The sequence below is a fragment of the Diorhabda carinulata genome, chromosome Y (assembly GCF_026250575.1).
Source record: "Diorhabda carinulata isolate Delta chromosome Y, icDioCari1.1, whole genome shotgun sequence".
Classification (NCBI taxonomy): Eukaryota; Metazoa; Arthropoda; class Insecta; order Coleoptera; family Chrysomelidae; genus Diorhabda; species Diorhabda carinulata.
The window spans coordinates 2,359,772-2,364,628 of NC_079473.1; positions in this window are offsets into that span (position 1 = coordinate 2,359,772).

The following is a 4,857-nucleotide window of genomic DNA, read 5'->3' on the forward strand; positions in this document are numbered from 1 at the left end:
TAAGTGCTTCTAAGAATAAACTAACTCTTGTAACCAACAAGAAGAATGTTCTAACGTTGTCACTGGTATTGAAGTTCCAATAAAAAAGAAACAGGAAACAAACATGAATACTGATGAATTACCCGAAGCTAGGGGCCTTGGGTACTTCATTTTGCAAGGACTTTGTGGTAGCGAAAAACTAATTTAATAAAAAAATGCGTCGAATTTATTCATGAAAGTGGGGACAGATTTTTCAAATTTAAATTCATCAAAAACATTTTTTAACCATCCCATTACCCATCACGCTAAAAATAGAACAGAAAAGCCTTTTACATTAGCCCTCAGAATGTTGTTATTGAGTAGAGAGTGAGTTTACTAATTCAATCAACTGACGATCTTAAATCAAATTATACTCGGTAATATTTTTTTGATTTGTACAAAACACATAGAGACTAACGGAGAACATAGAAACAGGCGCCAGGCAGTGTAATAGTGAGTGTTGTAATAGTAGTACATGTCTTGGATTTCTCAATGTGAGTATTCTTCTTGGCTTCATAGTATCTTTTAAGCACTTTTACTTTTGTAATATGTTCATTCAACAAATTTTCGGCAGCTGTGTGTATGTTCTCAGTTTCGATTCATTGTACAATCAACCAAACAACATGTATATCATAAGTATTTACATATATTTATTGTAATTAAATATTTACCTCTATTATTCAATTCACTTTCCCCATTTTGTTTTCTATTAGCATCTTCATTAGCCATTCAAAGTATTATCTGATGTGGAGTTGTCAGTATTGGTATTGCCATTCGTTTTCTTAATGCTTCTTTTACATTTGTCAATTTGTCACTGTGCAATCCAATCAAACGTTCATTCCATAATTGCATACATTCAGGTTTGAGTTTAATATTGTAGGTATCTTCAGTTCCATTTCCAATTTCTTCATACCTATACAATTCGAAATTATGTATGATTGTAACATTCAAGTTCAGTTCAAATGATAAGCATTCTCACCTCTTACTCGAACTTATTCTTAAAGTCACACTCAGTAATGAAAACATCAATTTCTGGTGAGCAAAATAGACAAGCTACAATTGCATCATATCGCCTATTCGTATTGATAGCTAAAAATAGAACAGCTCATTCTGTAGGGTAGAATCTGAAGTTTCATTCACTGAAAAGGAATTTTTAAAACAAACTTTTCACATCAACTTGATGAAAGTACTGAAGTTTCTTGCTAAGCTAATCTATTAGCCTTTGTTAGGTTTCGAACCCAATTAAAACATAAAAGAAGAACTGCTTTTTTGCAAGTCTTTATAGTCAAAACCAACAGCGGAAAAAATTTTTAAATATCTCGATGATTTAATTACAGATAACGAAATAAAACGGACAACTGATGGTGCTCGTGCTATGAACTGAGGGTTGTAACTTTCATTAAGTCACGGCCCAAGCAATCCCGACTTTTTGCTATTCTGTGTGATGAAATGGGAAGTGAGCACAAAGCATTCCTGCTTCATTGTGAAGTACAATGTTTATCAAGAGTTAAAGTACTGTCAAGATTGTTCAAGCTTCTTGAGGAATTATCATGTATTTCATTTTTATTCCAGAGCCGATATCCATTCGAGTATCCTATCACCTGAAGTTTTTTCTTTTTATTGTCAAATTTTGAGGTTTTTTTCTAAATGTTTGGCATAAGCATCTGAGCCAAATACACTTGGATTATTTAGTGTCCGTGGTTTACCCTCAATCACTTTTCCATTAAGTTATGGAAAGTTTGCTGGAGTATAATCAAGAATAGTACCTCATTTTTTCATATTTACTTAATGAACTTTTGTATCAAATTTAATTTCAACCATTTTTATGTATTCTATTATCCAGTCTGACACTCAACTTTTGTGTTCCAGTGAAAATATTATAACATTCTGAAGAAAGCATTCATCAAAATGTATGTTTCTAATAACTTTTATGCTTATGTCACGTTTTGCAGATTTCATCATGCTTTGATCTTCTAGTTTTTTAAATGTGTACTCATCGCCTCTCATTGTGGTTATTATTATCGCTTATGAATACAGATATATTGATTATCATTTCTCTTATAGGTATAGCTGAAAAATTTTTGAGTGAACTTACCTTTTAATTGTTCTGTATGTCCTTCATACAGCTTAGACAATTTTTCAAATATTTCCGTGTCACTTAATTACCAGTACAGCTCATAATATATGTTGACAAATGTATGTTTTTATAATTCATAATCATGAATACTACTTGGTACCTATGCGGTTTATAACCAAGTCCATAATTCTATATGCTTTTAAAGTTATTCCACTTATTTTACAGTTTCCAGAAAAGTTTTTTGTTCTAATGAATTTTCGTTTTTAGATTCGAAATCCTAATTATTTATTTATACAGTGAAAAGTCTCGGACCCATAACTTGTTGTTTTTGGTATTATTAGAATAAAAATATCCTTTTTATTGTTATAACTTAATATAATGACAGATACGCAATAACCTAAACTGTCTAATCACACAAGAAGTCAACTTCACAACGTACTAGTATGTTGCCGTTTTCCGTTTCGATACAAAAAATATTGTAGGCAACGTTGTAAAATATTATTTTGGCTATAATACGTTGCCTAACGTATTATTGCATAAAGAATATTCTTTATACAATGGTAATACTATTAATACTCATATAGGTAAGACTCCTATATGGACAGTTGGTATTACATATATGTCTACATATTTTCATTTTATTTGTTTCAGATAGTTAAATCATCGTAACTATAGCGGTTTTGTTTCGTGATGTACAAGGCGAAAAATCGTTTTTTTCTTTTTTTTATTTCCGATACGTAAAGATATCATCAATTGATGATTTCGATTAGTTAACGAGATAAACATTTGAAAGTGTTTGAATTTCAAAAGTCAACAATTGTCAGAAATATTTTTTTAGGTGAATGAAAGTAAGACGGTTAATAAGTGTTATTCGTATATTAAAATTATAGAAGTTTTAAAATGCCGTCATCTTTGAGTAAAGAAGTCAATTTGTATTACAAAAATTTGGTAGTGACAAAGTTCAATAACTGGTTGAAGTTGGTTAAGGAGAAGAAAAAACAAACTTATCAAGACCAAAACTCAACGGTATCGTTCCAAGCTCCAAGGGAGGAAAAAGATGCTAACGGTAAGAAGATTATCGTGACTCCTGCAGATAAGTTCGATTCACCACCACCAATGAACTGTAGCGACGCCAATTCCAAGGAAGTTCTAAACAGAAAAGATGTGAAAGAGGAGGAACATATGAACTTTTCGAACGAGAGCTTCTACGAGAAAATGAGATCACTTCAAGAATTTAGAAACGTCGGTCTCTACGTGTATTGCGACTCTTGCGACAAGTATAGATACCTACCCGACGTGAAAGATCCCCTGGATCTATCTGACAAATGGTATTGTTGGATGAATCCAGATGGGAGGTATAATAGATGCGAAATCAAAGAAGAATCGATAGACGATAAAGAAAAGGAGCTGATGATATTTAATAAATATAACGCGGGTAGCATCGTCTGGGCGAAAATCGAAGGTTATCCATGGTGGCCGGCTATGGTGGAAGATGATCCTGATATCGAAAATTATTTTTGCTTGAAAGATTCCTTAGAACCGGTAAGTCTAATATTTCTCTTGGTCACTTTCATTAGATTAGTGTAGTACCATTTTTTTAGTTCATGAAACGTACAGGATGATTTTGTTTTAATATCGAAATTATTAAGTTACCTTATATACAGGGTGATTTTTTTACTTATTCCAATATTTCATTTGGAGTGAAAATCGAAATAAATTTCAAGTTACCTTAAATAGAGTGCGATTTTTTTTATCAATTGAGAGTAGAGAGTGGGAAATTTGTAAACTCATATACAGGTTTTATTATTTTTTATATAAAGTTTTTAAATTCTGATGGTCATATACAGGGTGGTTAATCGATTATTTTTTCGTAATATATTTCGATAAAATTCTTGAAATGACACAAGGTATTCAATCTATGGAATTAGTCACACTGTATATTGACGGTTAACGATTATTTTCAGACGCACTACCACGTGACATTTTTCGATTCCGACGCGGTGACTAGATCTTGGGTAAAGGCCGAAAATTTGAAACCGTTCTTGAAAAATATCGACGATAACCTTGTGCTGAACGATAAATTCAATAAACTCAAATTCAGGATGGACGTAGCCGTCAAACAGGCTAAAGAAGCCGTCGAAATGAAGCTGCTCGACAGACTGAAAATGTACAGCTTCATATATAGATATGCGAAATCTTCCAGAAAGACGAAGCGACAGAGATACGCGAGTGAGGATGGAGGCGGTAAACAGAAGAAACGTGCGAAGTTGGGTGATGAGACGGAATCTTCGGCGGGAGACTACGAAGAAGAAGAAGAAGAGGAGCAAGAAGTAGAGGAGGATGAAGAAGAGAAGGTGGACGAAATATGAGGAGAATACCAGAAATATACTTTTGAGTGATGGTGTCGTGATTTCAAGGAAAAATTCTCGTTCTAATTTTTGATAAAAATTTGTTAATTTTCTCAATAAAGTTTGTTGAAAAATCATTTTTTTTTTTTAATTAATTTTATGCAAATCATTTTTTATGCCTAATTTCAACAGTTTCATGCCTTTTCCTTAAATTTCTGAAAAAAATTCAATTATGTATATTTTTATTAAAACGTCATAAATATGAGTAACTCCATGATTAACGCGTTATCCGCCGAACCAATCATTTTTATGCTCCTTTCCGTCAATTTGATGCCCAATTGAATTTGGCACAAAAACCTAAACTAACCACCATAGGGGAGCCCAAGACGATAGTGACAAAAATTTCAAGCTGCT